This window comes from Podarcis liolepis (genome assembly GCF_965112155.1).
Source record: "Podarcis liolepis genome assembly, chromosome: 4".
NCBI classification, from domain to species: domain Eukaryota; kingdom Metazoa; phylum Chordata; class Lepidosauria; order Squamata; family Lacertidae; genus Podarcis; species Podarcis liolepis.
Window position 1 is genome coordinate 86,190,805 of NC_139558.1, and position 14,866 is coordinate 86,205,670.

At 44.9% G+C, this 14,866-nt stretch overlaps 1 protein-coding gene across 1 annotated transcript in view; it reads left to right on the plus strand.

Annotated features, from left to right (window-relative positions):
* Positions 1 to 14,866, plus strand: part of PDGFD (platelet derived growth factor D) — a 151,165-nt gene that overhangs the window by 33,489 nt on the left and 102,810 nt on the right. The gene's annotated exons all lie outside the window — the stretch shown is intronic.

The window sequence follows — 14,866 nt, forward strand, 5'->3', positions numbered from 1 at the left end:
AGGCGTGGCCGAACGTAAAAACAGGGTTCTGCAAGAGTTGGCAAATTCTATGTTGTTTGATGCTAAACTTCCTCAAAGTTACTGGGCGGAAGCCTGGAAGACGGCTACTCATGTTCTGAACCGAGTATATAATTCAGTAATTGATACTACGCCATATTTTGCTTTATATGGGAAGAAGCCCAAAGTTAATTACTTTCGGGTGTTTGGATCTCAAGCCTATGTACTTATCCCAAAAGCGTTAAGGAAAAAGGGAAGTCCAAGGGCTAGGAAACTCATCTTTTGTGGGTACGAACCACACGCCAAATCTTGGAGGTTCGTGAACCCAGATGGGGATACTACAAGAGTGGTCCTCAGTAGGAGCGCTGAATTTTGTGAGCAATCCGGATGGACTCACTTACATGCTAACCCTGACATTTTGAGAGATGATTTAGGCATTTATGCTGAGAATGAAAGTCCAGAGGGTGATGAGCCAGAAGGGGACGGTGCACATGGTTCAGATGCAGATTCTGACCAGGCACAAGGTTCTTCTCCTAAGGTAGAAAAGCCAGAATCTAAGAGTGTTCCAACATCGCCAATCAGTAGGCCTAGCAGACAGCAAAAGCGAAGCAGGTCGCCTGCAACACCAAGCCCAAGGGAGGTATCTAAACGGAGGTCTTTATCCCTAGAGGCACGTCCAGACATAAAGTCTGAGACAGATTCTGACAGCCAACGGTCAGAGGGGGCACAAGAGGAGCAATTGCGCAGGTCAAAACGTGCCACAAAGGGCAAGCCGCCAGAGCGGTTTAAGGTGACAAGTGTATACGTAAATATGGCACAGTGTGAGCCAGATAGCTATGTAGAGGTACAACAGCTTCCAAGCTCAGAAGCCGTAAAGTGGCAGGAAGCAATGGAAAAAGAGATGGCTTCAATGAAGTCTCTCGGTGTGTTTACAAGTACAGAGCTTCCAAAAGGGCAACAAGCTGTAGGTTGTCGATGGGTATATCGTTTAAAGCCCACAACTACTGAGGAGTTGCAATATAAAGCCCGACTAGTTGCAAAAGGGTTTTCGCAGCGCAAAGGAGTTCACTATTCTCAAATTTATGCCCCTACTTCAAGATCGGAGTCATTAAGAATGCTTTTAGCCTCTTCAGCTAAGAAGGGAAATAAGCTGTTCCATTTTGATGTCAATGTGGCTTATTTAAATGCAGACTTACAGGAGGAAGTCTATATGACGCCACCACCAGGTTTTGAAGGAGACAAGCCAAACCAGGTCTGGCGCCTACACAAATCCATTTATGGGTTGAAACAGTCCGCCCGTAATTGGAATTCCTGCTTAAACGATGCTCTAGAGAGCATGGGGTTCAGAAAGAGCGCAGCAGATGCGTGTCTTTATCTAAAAGGCTCGGGATGTGAACAAGAAGCAGTCTTGATATTTGTTGATGATTTATTATACAGTGGAAAGGACGATAAACTTGCACAACAATTTGCCACAAAGCTTGGAGAAAGGTTTCAGATAAAATCACTAGGCAATGTATCTGTTTATCTAGGAGTTAAAATTCAGCAAGATGAAGATGGGAACTATTGGCTCAGCCAAGAAGCTAAGATCCAGCAGTTGCTGGAAAGGTTTAAAATGGACAACTGTGCTGGTGTTAAAACCCCAATGGAGTTAAGTTACACAAAGGATGCTCAAACTGAGCAACAGGCAGAGTTCAGTAATCCCGGGGTTTACCAGTCAGCGATAGGCAGTCTACTCCACATTGCACAGTGGACTCGGCCCGATATAACATATGCTGTCAACATGCTGTGTAGACAAGCTGAAAAACCATCAATGCATGCTTGGCAAGGAGTAAAAAGAGTTTTAAGGTATCTCCAAACTACCAAAAGATTTCGCTTAAAACTATCAGCAGAGGGCAGCACACAACTTGAATGTTGGGCCGACAGCAGTTGGGCTGATGCTGGACCAGATAGAAAATCAGTGTCAGGAATGGCGATAAAATTTGGAAATGCACTAATTGGTTGGAGATCAAGAAAACAATCACTTATATCTTTAAGTTCAACTGAATCTGAGTTCAATGCATTATCAGATGTATGTAGAGAACTGGAATTTTATAAGCAACTGGTACAAGAATTGTTTGGAGAATGTTCCCTACCTATCAGAGTGTGGGAAGACAATCAACCTTGTATTAAACTAGCTAAATCAGGTCAATTCAAGGCACACACAAAACATTTGGATATCCGTTATCAAAATGTATGCCAAAGTGTAAAACAAGGTTTAATTGAACTAAAGTATTGTCCAAGCCAAGAAAATCTCGCAGACGGTTTTACAAAAGCTTTGAGTCCACAATCTCATAAATGTTTCTGTTCAGGTTTAAATTTGAATTAAGGTTGGTACGGCTCAGTGTTACGAGCGAGAGGGGGTGTTGGTATTAAAGGGTTAAGAAGCTCTAATCAAGACGCTCTAGTCACTGAGCAGCTGGAGGTCGTTAAGCTTCCAGGAATGTGAGTTTGTATAAATAGTCAACTCACTCCTGTGTTTGCCCCCTCCTTCTCCCCCCTTCCTTTTCTTTTGGGGCGTGTTTGCTGAAATGTGTGATTCTTCACCAGGGTTTTTTGTTTTGTGTAAATAAACCTTTTTATTTGAGTTCCAAACCGCTTGCTCCAAGATTCCTTTATTGAAGAGATGCTGACTCTCCAGCCCTTCTTGAGCCGCTGTGCGAAAAGCTCTGCTGTAATGGGACATTGTGGCATCGGAAGCGCACTGGACATGTGCTAACCATTAAACTAATTAAAGTTTAATGGGACATGTCAGGGTTCCCAGAAACAGATCTTTCAGTCTTCAGATGCCTGAGTAAACGGGAATGAGAGAGATAGACACACCTCATTAGGGAGGGCATTCCACAAATGGGGAACCACCACCAAGAAGGCCCTGTCGTGGTTCAACGCTAACAAAAAAAACCACCTCCCAAGTCTTTTACTTTTACAGTAGAAGGAACAGTGAAAGGAGGGAAGGGAGGAGAACTGCAGAGGTTAAATAGGGACAAAAGTGAGAAAATGCAGTCGCATACACTTAGTTGTCCTTTCAGCTGGGAATGAGGATGTTTCTACAAAATGTAACAGATTTGGGTAGGCTGTTTTGTACCACTGGGATGTGATGCATTATTCCTCTCTTAACTCAGTGTCATTAAGCAGGTTCCTTTGAATGTCTTCCATCTGGCTGTGGAGAAATGTTCTTTCCGAGCCGAATAGCCGCTGCCAAAATACTCTTGTCAAGTTTGCTTAGCCACAAGTACGCTAATTGCACAGACCTAACGACTCTGCAAAGTTCTAACCCCTTCCACCTCTGCAATGTCTCCAAGCTTCTAGGTCTGCTGCGTTAGGTGTGTGTGTGCGCGCGCATGTGTGTGTGTGCCCAAAAGGCATAATATACAGAAGGCTGGAAGGCTTCCATCCAACAGATGGAAGCAATCTTAAGCTTTTCTGGAAGCTGACCCAGTGAGAGTGAGAAGGTAGGGAATGCTATGAAGGGGGTGGGCAATTTCCTCCTGACTGCTTTGGTGCTTAAAAGCAGCATTCCATGCTGTACTTTTTGGTCCCAAGTTGATACTGGATAGCTGAACTCAGGGAAAGTGGGCAGTAGGAAAACATGATCATTTTTTTGGCTACTGCCATGGAGAACTGACAGGAATGTCTTGGGTGCGCAGTTTAGAAAGCCTTCCTCATCTCCAAAACAAGCAAGCAAAGGCATTGCTAAGAGGGTCACACAGAGAGGGAGCTGGTTGGGCGTTTAGCAGGATGGAGAAATGACCAGGGATGCATTAGTCGGTAGACATTACGCGAACATTATGCTCACTGTTGTGGAACACCCTTCTTAGGCGCTGCCCTTGGTGATGCATCTCCGAGTCACATCTAGACCCTATGTGTAATGCGATTTAATTGGAGCAGCCTTGGAAAAGCTTCCAGGACCTGCAATCACAACATACATTCAAAACACTACAAGGCTACTTGAAACAATCACGGCTTCCCTCAAAGAATTCTGCCTTTTGTTCATGGTGCTGAGAGTTAGTTGTTAGGAGACCCATATTCCCCTCCCAGAGCTACAATTTCCAAAGTGTTTTACAAGCAATCCTTCTTCCAAGGGAAATCTGGGAATTGTAGCTCTGTGAGTGGGATATGACTGGCTTTTTGTTTTTGTCCTGTGAAAGGGCGGCAGATACATTGGGGCATTAATTTCCGATAGTAAATAAATCTGCAGCAGTGGGTGCTAAATTAAGACTTTTAAAAATGTTACGTCTTAAAGAAGAAGAAGAAGAAGAGGAAGAAGAAGAAGAGGAAGAAGTTTATTAATTTATGCCCCGCCCATCTGGCTGGGTTTCCCCAGTCACTCTATTTATAGAATCATAGAATCATAGAGTTGGAAGAGACCACAAGGGCCATCAAATCCAACCCCCTGCCAAGCAGGAAACACCATCAGAGGACTCCTGACATATGGTTGTCAAGCCTCTGCTTAAAGACCTCCAAAGAAGGAGATTCCACCACACTCCTTGGCAGCAAATTCCACTGTCGAACAGCTCTTACTTATCTAATGAGCCATATCTGGTGTGGGCTTCTCTTTCTTTCCAAAGCTGTTGTGATTTAGAGCTGTTTAGCTTATATTGTGCTGCATTACCTTTGCTGCTGTGTTGGTGGGTTTTAGTATTGTATGAAATCAAATCAAATCTTTATTGTTACAGTCAATGAGCAGCATTAAGAAATCTAGAGAGAAATAAAAGTGGAGCACACAGAACACATTTTTTTTTTTTTTAGTACTACAAAAGTTTGCACTCTTTCTTCTTATAAGCCACAATGGAAACTTTAATTGACATGTGGCGTACAGAACATCCACACACACACAAAACACACACATCACCCCAAAGCAGTCCGAGTTAAATCTGTTCACCATGATAACAAATGGGAACCTCTGCCCTCACCAGGAGAAAAACTCCAAATGCCCACTAGTGTGGGGCAGGCAGCTTTCAAAACTCCTGTTGTTCTAGGCACATTTTGCAACAGGGAATTTCATTAGCGCAAGCAGTTTCTGAGCTCTGGGTGCAGTCCTGTGTCTAAGATTTCAAATTAAAACTGCAGAGTGGAAGCAAAGGTGGACCTCTTTCTACCTCCCCACTTCTAGCTACTCTCTGAAGACTGGAGAAGAGACCCTTTGAAGAATATTAGGGGGGTTGGCATGGGAAGGACTAGACCATGTGAAAAATGAACACTATATTTTAGCTGCAGTTAATTCATTTTCAGCTTTGTGTTCTCTATATATAAAAGTGTGCCTAGACATTCTGTGGTTGTACCATAACCTTGGTTTAAGGTGCCATTTAGCCAGTGGCGTAGCGTGGGGGGTGCAGGGGGGGCCGGCCGCACCGGGCGCAACATCTGGGGGTTAGGGTTAGGGGGCGCAAATCCACGGGTTAGGGGGCGCAAATCCACGGGTTAGGGGGCACAAATTACTTGCCTTGCCCCGGGTGCTGACAACCCACGCTACGCCACTGCATTTAGCTCTTAGCTTTTATATATAAGTTTCTAACACTGGGGGCAGGCTATGGAGAGAGAATTGCTGCCTTCAAGCCCTGTTTGTGGGCATCTCAGAAGCCTCTGTAACAGAGTGCTGGTGTCTCTGAGCCCTTGTTGTGATTCAGCCTTTCGTTGATAGTTGGCTCATGGGGAGCAGGCCAGTTCACAGCATTAAAAGCTGTATTAAAGGCTAATCTTTTAGTGGTAGGAACAGCATTTGTCTTCTTCATTCCTTCCCTGAAAATCATTGGTATCATTTGGAGAGCAGCAAATGTTTATTCTGCAAATATTCATTGGTTCCTTTAATAGACCTGTAGTATTTAACAGATCTCATTGAGATGGGGGTAAGTCTGGTCAGTTGCAGCTTCAGGGCAAAGAATTTGGTGAAACTGAGCCTGCAAAGTGATAAAACAGATGCTAATCTGCATTTACAATTACCGAAGTATACTTTTTAATAATCATGCAGAAACGAGTAAATGCCTGCGTTCCATTTCTGTGGCGTCTACCAAAGACTATTCATAATTGTAAACCTGCCAGCAACTCCCCCTCTCTTTTTATATGAGAAGTGCTCCGATTTTAAAACTTTTAGTGTTTACTCTTAAAGTGGACCTTGGCCATTGAAACAAGTTGTTATACACTTTACAAGGCATCTTCCATTACAAAGAATGCATAGATAGTTCCCAGAAAAGGTAGGACATAAGTATCTGAGAAAGAGTGTTTCCCAAACTGTTTGAGATTACAGTGGTACCTTGGGTTAAGAACTTAATTCATTCTGGAGGTCAATTCTTAACTTGAAACTGTTCTTAACCTGAGGTACCACTTTAGCTAATGGGGCCTCCCGCTGCCGCCATACCGCGATTTCTGTTCTCATCCTGAAGTAAAGTTCTTAACCCGAGGTACAATTTCTGGGTTAGTGGAGTCTGTAACCTGAAGTGTCTGTAACCTGAAGCATCTGTAACCTGAGGTACCACTGTAAAGCAACACGGTAGGAGACTTGAAAATGTTCCATATTTTTCCGTGTATAACACCCCCCCATGTATAAGATGACCCCTATTTTGGGGGACCGCAGCAAGAAATTGCCGAAAGTTGTTGAGCTTTTTTGGGGGGGAGATTGCCCAGAGTTGTGGAGCTTTTGAGGGAGGGCGCAACCGTCAATCGCCAGCACGCTCCCCACCCAAAGCCCAGCTGCCCACTCAACGCAACCACAGCCAGTTGCACTCACGCCTCGACGCTGACGTAAATCGAACGCCAAATTTTCGCAGCCGCAGCCAATCGTCAGCAGTCCTTGCCGCAGCAAACAATCACACGCCCAATCACTGCTGACAATCTCCTGTTGGCTCCTGCCACCAATGTATAAGACGACCCGTTAATTTTGCCTATTATTTCTAAGGAAAATATATTGCCTTATACACGGGAAAAAACAGTGTATATTGTTTTTATTAAAACATAATATATTTGAACTGGTGTACTGAAACTTTTTGACTCCACACAGAAATGAACTCTGCTTTCTGCTCTCACCCCTGTTTCCGATCAGATTTATCATTTGAACATTTGAGAAGGAGTGCACAACTGTTTGCCAGCAGAATTGTGTCGCTATTACTGGCTGAGGTTAAAACTTTCAGATATGTTGTTGTTGTTAATATTATTTTTTAAATAGCTTTCCACATATGCCCCAAGGCGATGTACGAAACATAATACAGACAGCTAAAACAATTACAAAAGAGCACAAAAAGTAACACAAGGTGAGCTTTGAAAAGCCCTTGAGATGCGGGTCTTTCTTACTGCTAGCAAAAGCAGTTTGCATCATTGAGAATGGCAGTGTTAATGAGCCTTTCTGTAACAATCAGCCTCTGCCCTCCTGTAGGAGAGAGGAGTGCTTCTCATTATTTGCACAACTTGTTTAGCTGCCATTTATCATTGAAATGCACACCCCCATTTTACCGGGCTGTTTACACGGCTATTAAAGGTGGTCACGCTGTGTTTCAAGACTTGCAAAATATTGTCTACTCTCTTCTACCGGTGATGACAGTAGCATATTTCTGAGGAGGAGTTGACTGGCCAGATTGTGTGTGTGTGTGTGTGTGTGTGTGTGTGTGTGTGTTTCAGTGCTAAAAACCACTCTCTGTCTAATCAAATCATAGTAAAATGCTGCAAAGTCCAGTGCATTTCAGCTAAAAACAACATGCGTCAGAGGCATGGACTGAGAATCGGGTTCTACAGGTGTGGGCAACCCCTAGGATTCGCCAGATTGTTGACTGGGAGAAGACTGTACTACCACATAACCCTGATTGTGTTGGCTGCCACTTGGTACAAATGCTGGTACATGTGCCGCACAAATGACAATATTGGGGATCCATCGAGAATCTTTCGCAAAAAGTCAGGATTGTTTTGCGGTAGAAAAAAAAGGCTCTTCTTTTTAGTACATTATTTCGGCATATTAGATGACCGATGATGATGTTGTGTGGCAGCATGCCAGAAAATCTAGAAGAAAACCCCCAGCAATTATACCACTATAAATGGCAAGTGCAAAAAGGTCCTTGTGTGTCAAGGTCCCCCAAGCCACCCCTAAATAATTCACAATTCACATTTTTGTTTAAGGTTTTTGGCATAATTTTGGCCACAATTTTATTAAAATACATAAATGTGAGTGGTTGCTTAGGCATTGGTTCCAACTATCTGTCCCCTGCCCTGGGACAGAACTGACTTCCGGATTCCAGCAAAAGCCAATCAGGAAAACAATATTTGGGAGAGCATGGAGCCAGGCACCAGACCCTCACCCCTCCCCGCATGCTCCCAGGGGCTTGCATAGCCCTAAGCCCCATTCAGGGGTACGGACGAAAGAATGGCAAGCCCGTGGATTCCTTTAACGGAATTCCCTTTCCGCAGCAGCATTGGAGGGGCAGGCACCGCCAATCCTTACCCCTCCACCAACCAATTTTTTAACCAATGCCTAACTGCAACCCGTCCAATGGACTGCAAGAAGATCAAACCTATCCATTCTGAAGGAAATCAGCCCTGAGTGCTCACTGGAAGGACAGATCCTGAAGCTGAGGCTCCAATACTCTGGCCACCTCATGAGAAGAGAAGAGTCCCTGGAAAAGACCCTGATGTTGGGAAAGATTGAGGACACAAGGAGAAGGGGACGACAGAGGACGAGATGGTTGGATAGTGTTCTCGAAGCTACCAGCATGAGTTTGACCAAACTGTGGGAGGCAGTGGAAGACAGGAGTGCCTGGCATGCTCTGGTCCATGGGGTCACAAAGAGTCGTGACTAAACGACTAAACAACAACAACAAACTGCAACCTTACAAGTTGTGACGATTTGCTACGCAGTAGGCAAAAACCAAATGGCACCAGCCAATCTGCCAAATGGACAAAATTCCTACCAGGCCCCTGCCCCAAAAGCAGACGACCCCATGACAGGCATAGCAAGGTAAATGCAATAGCCCTAGATTAGGGAGGGTGGGCGGGTGATCCGATGCACGCATCAAAGGAGCCCAGTCAGTGCCGCGTGACTTGATTTTATAACCTTTGGTCCATCCCCCTAGAATGGCAACACCAAAATTTGCCCAGTAACCCAACTGCCCAGTCACTGCAGATGGTCATCCATTACTAACCCGCCCAACAACAGAATGGGGGCCTGTCAGACCCCACCACAACACATGCTCTCTATGAAGGAGAACATGCTATACTGAAAGCAGAGCTGGCAATCTGTATAAAGAATCATTTCACCCTGGCATCCTGCAGTGAGGAGAAGGAGTCCTGGAGGTTTTTTTGGAGGGAGAAAAGATTGTATTATTCACATCAGGCTCACAACTGTCAAATCAAATGATTAAATGTATTTTATATGATCGCATTAAAGACATTGTTTCCCGAGGTTACAGAGAGCATATAAGATTTGATATTGTTCAGAAAATTAAGTTCCTGTCTTTGTTTCCAGTATCTTTCCCCCCTCTTATCCATGTTGCTCTCTCACAGAAGTTCATCCAAGGATGAACAATTTTCATGCAAGATTTATAGCCTTATTTGTTTTTGAAGACTTCTTTTTCTTACAATGTGAAATGCTTTTGTGATAAAGATCTTTCTTGAGGGTCTCCTGCTTAGCATGTATTTATGCATGCTCATTACATAACCATTAAGGGTTGGTTAGAGTAGAAAAGATTTTAATTTCTTGTGGATTCATGTATAATTTGAGTTATGTTTATGTTATATTCACTGGCAATGGGAATTCGCTGGTGGTGAATCAATTCCGTTTAGCTGTATTTGCAGACAGTTTGTTCCCAGCCCATGGACATTCTGGAGAACTTTTGGCTACTATTGACCAAGCAACATGAGCTGGTGGCATAAAACTGTATTTAAGTTTTTCGTTAATGCACTGCAATATACTTTTACCAAATTAAAGGCACAACTTTGTTTGTTTGTTCATTTTTGCACCTGGTCACTTTTCGGCTTAAAAACTAAATAACGAAAGCAGTGTTCATGTGAAAAATACCCAATTTAAATGTAAAAATATGTCAATAAAATTGACAGCTGATATGACCTCTCCAGAAATATAAAAAATAAGATTAACCCAAAATACTCTAAACCCGTCTTCTCCAATGTGGTGTCCTCCACTTTTTTTTGGGGGGGGCGACTACAATTCCCATCAGCTCCTGCCAGCATGTTCAGTGGTTAGGGATGATGTGAGGTGTAGTATCAGGCAACCCAGAATTCCCTATGGAGAGGGATTTATTGTTAAACCACTCTGAGAATTGCAGCTCTGTGAGGGGAATAGGGTAAGGTTACCAGATTTTTTCCAGTGAATCTGGGGACACTTTTCAACTACAGTAGGAATGATAGGATTTTGTCAGGGAACTGATTTGTAAATCCGGGGACTGTCCTCGGGAAACGGGGATGTCTGGTAACCTTAGAATAGGGGTCTTCAAGCAACTCTCAGCACCCTTAACAAACTAGAGGTCCCAGGATTCAAGGGGGGGGGCATGATTGTTTAAAGTGGTATGGTGTTGCTCTAAACGCATAGCACAGATGGGGTCAGTGTTCCAGGCATTCTGATGCCCAGGTTAGCAGCTATAATTGTACAGTATCATATACATTGGATGAATCTCTCTCTCTCTCTCTCTCTCTCTCTCTCTCTCTCTCTCTGGAGATGGGCAGGGTATAAATTAAGTAAGTAAGTAAATATGACAAATGTTAGCATGGCCATTCTGGTAATTCTGTGGTCAAGGAGGCTGGCTGTTGAGCTTAGCCCCCACCCCCCACTCTAGGGCCTTGGAGTGTCATTGAGTGCCCTGTTTTACTCTCTTCCAATCTCCCCATGTGGAAATCTCACACTCTGCTTTTGGGAACACTGGCACAGTGAGGGCAAAATCTGCCCTCTGTCCCCAGTGTCCTCACCCTCACTGCCAGGAATTATGCAGAGTGCAAACTTCACAGAGACTGCACTGTATTCCTCTCTCTACCTTCTCCAAGGTTCATGCAATACAGTGGTGCCCCGCAAGACGAACGCCTCGCAAGACGGAAAATCCGCTAGATGAAAGGGTTTTCCGTTTTGGAGGCGCTTCGCAAAACGAATTTCCCTATGGGCTTCCTTCGCAAGACGAAAGCCCATAGGGAAATCTCCGGGACAGCGGGGAAGCACAGCGCGTCTTCCCCACTGTCCTCGGACCTCCTCCGAAGCCTGGCGGTGGGGCGGAGAGACTTCCTCCCGCCGCCAGGCTTTGGAAGGATGCTCCGAAGGCTGGCGGCGGGAGGAGGGCTCTCCGCCCCACCGCCAGGCTTCGGAAGGCTGCTCCGAAGGCTGGCGGCGGGAGGAGGTCTCTCCGCCCCACCGCCAGCCTTCTGAAGGCTGCTCCGAAGGCTGGCGGTGGGGCGGAGAGACCTCCTCCCGTCGCCAGCCTTCGGATGGCTGTCCTGAAGACTTGCGGTGGGAGGAGGGTTTTCCTTCCCACCGCCAACATTCAGAATGCTGTTCTGAATGTTGGCGGTGGGGAGGAAAAACCCTCTTCCCACCGCAAGCCCCGGGAACAGAGGAGAAACACTGCGCCCCTTCCCCTCTGTTCTCGTACCTGTCCTGAAGGCTTGTGGTGGGGAGAAAAGCCCTTCTCCGCACCGCCAGCCTGGCAAGCGGTTTCCATAGGAACGCATTAATTGATTTTCAATGCATTCCTATGGGAAACCGTGCTTCGCAAGACGAAAAACTCTCAAGAAGAAAAAACTTGCGGAACGAATTAATTTCGTCTTGCGAGGCACCACTGTATTTGAGCCTTCCCTTTGCACACATCTTACCAGGGCCAGATTTAGATTTGATGAGGCCCTAAGCTACTGAAGGTAATGGGGCCCTTTATATGTCCAGCTGTCCTTTGTCAACAACAAATTGTCACTATGCGTTGAATATATGCTATATAGTAATGTATGGACCTAATAGGTATCTAAAGCCATTTGCACAAAACAACATATATATTTTATCAAAGTAATTGTTGAACTTATGCTATATTTTCGAAATGTACATCCAGTTTTATTTCCTTTAAAAAAATTTGGGGCCCCCAAGAGAGTGGGGCCCTAAGCTATAGCTTGTTTAGCTTATACGTAAATCTGGCACTGCATCTTACCATTAACAGCAATGAGCATTTTGCTAGCGGTATTCATTTAAAAAAAAAAAAAGTTCCCACTTAAGATTTGCTATTACAGTGGTGGGAATCGGTCTTTTGCAAACCATTTTAGTCAGTCTGTGTAACATTAGAAAACCTTATGTTTCTCCCACTGAATACTGTATACTAAATTGGCACATTTTAGGAGCCCCGATATATCAGAATTTCCTGAGGAAGTCTCAAGTAAAGCTGTTCCGGTGAACTTTCCCCTACATCCCCGGTCCTACATCTGTTTGCTGGGTGCCGGCTGTAATAAATAGTCATCATAAAAGGCCTTTGAGGTTTTCATGTCTCAAAAGGAGCATTCTGACATTTGGCAAGGGATAAAAAAACAACTTCAACACCAAGGATGGGGCTACCCTTGGCTTTGAAGGACAGAAGCCTGTTTCTCTATTTGTGAGCTGCCATGTAAGAATATAAATTTTGACACCACCCAAATACTCTTAGTGTTCACTTATAACTTAAGCTTCTTTTGTTGACTGAAGGGGAAAGCCTGGCTTCTCCCCCCACCACTTGCACATCCCTAGATACACATGTGTGGCACACTCTTAAATATTGTTCTGATTATATTTCATGAATGCAATGCTGTCACGTCATGAAAATGTGCTTCAGAACCCTGCAGTGAGGATGCAGATGTCCCTGTGTTCATCCTGATTCGTTATAAATGTTAAGTAGTATTTATTCCAAAACAGATCTTTAGGGGAGTAACTTCCCTGAAAGCTACCCATTCATTCCTACTTACAGTGCTTATCAATATGCACATGTGTATCCGTAGTTTGCTGCAGCTATCAGTTCCTTCAGCACACTTGTTTCATCAATACACACCAGCACATGTGTGCATCAGTAAAACTGTTAAGTTGTGGGTGAACATATCAGACGACACAGCGATTCTTCAAACAGCTCTTGTTTATTCACAGGCCAGAACAGAACTGAACTGAAGGGTTCAGTCAGCCTGCTTATATAGAGCTCCAGTACAATGCAACAGTAACAACTTTCTGTAACTATCCAATCACTGAACGTCACTTTCAATTCCTTATTTGCATATGTGGACCTGAGTGAAAACTATCTACAGTATCCCCCTGCTGGCCCAGGGCGAGAACTTCAGTACATAACAAAAACACTGCACAGAAAGAACCCTGGTGCATTCCTCTTTGTTATAATCACATGAAGGCTGCTTCTTTGCAGTGCTTTATGGATGCTTGCAATTTGTCGAAGCTTTCAATTGCTTCGGCTTATTTGTTTTACCAGTGCCAAAGAGTGTGTGTGCATATCAGTAAAACACCCCACAAAAAGAATCCTGGTGCAATAACAATCACATCAACATTCCTTTTTGGTAGGTTTTTTTTTAAACAACAACAAAATCAGTATTGACACATGTGTGCATCAGGATTGGGGAGGGAGCAGGGAGTTTCCGTGCACTGAGAGAAGCTGAAAGCTACAGCAAGTTTTGCATGTTCCAGTTGTTAATTTTATAAATTCCCCTGGTTAAAATGGGAATCCCGGAGGTGTGTGGGACATGGGACAGAGGAAAGCTAACGGCAATAGCTGCCAGTGGCGCTGCATTGCTTAACCTGCTTTCCCAATCCCACGCACATCACTGCCCCTTACTGAAAGGGGTAGGGGCAAGGCAGGAGGAGTTTGGGTCAGTGCAGGTGCATCATGGGAAATCCTGGACAGGCCCTGCCACTGCACACACCATGCTAAGCCCATTCTGCCTTAGCCCCCTTCCCCTTGCTAAACAGCAGCAACATGTGGCGCTGGGAAGGCAAGTATCAGGCAGCAGAGGAACATAGATGTCAACGTTTCCCTTTTTTAAAAGGGAAAGTCCTTTATTCCGAATATGATTCCTCACAAGAAAAGGGAAAAGTTGACAGCTAGGGAGAAACACCCCCCACGGCAGGAATGGACAAGACAAGGAAAAGTCCTTACCACCCACTTTTATTCAATATTCACAGAGAGAGGCTTGGGCATGCAGCCTCTTGGAATAATGGCGTTGCCCTGGGTGAATCTCCACCCCCTCCATCTTTCCTACTTCCTCATGCATCATCGCTACAGGTGCAAAAAGGACCCGTCTTTGAGCTCTTTGCTCTCCTACTTTCAAGGCTCACTGGGTTCTGGGAGATGGAGGGTCTGGATTGCTTTCTAAAGGCACTGTGTCCATTAGTGGTTAAGAGCGCTAGACTCATAATCTGGGGAACTGGGTTCGCGTCTCCGCTCTTCCACATGCAGCTGCTGGGTGACCTTGGGCCAGTCACACTTCTTTGAAGTCTCTCAGTCCCACCCACCTCACAGAGTGTTTGTTGTGGGGGAGGAAGGGAAAGGAGAATGTTAGCCGCTTTGAGACTCCTTCGGGTAGTGATAAAGTGGGATATCAAATCCAAACTCTTCTTCTCTTCCTCCTCCTCCTCCTCCTCCTCCTCCTCCCCCTCCTCTCCCATTATTTCCCAGCTTTCCCCCTCATCTGCCCCTGAGCTGTGATCTCCGTCAAACCCCTGTTGTAATTCTGAACTGCCTTCTTCTTATCTGATAGGGTCAGGCCACCATTCCTTCTCTGCCCAGTCCCTGACAACGGATGAGCAACACTGGCTCATTCACACTGCCCCACCAGCCACTACTGGCCAACGGAACCATCAGCAAATGGAAGCAGAGACATTTACTTATCCTTAACATTGGTTAGAGAAATT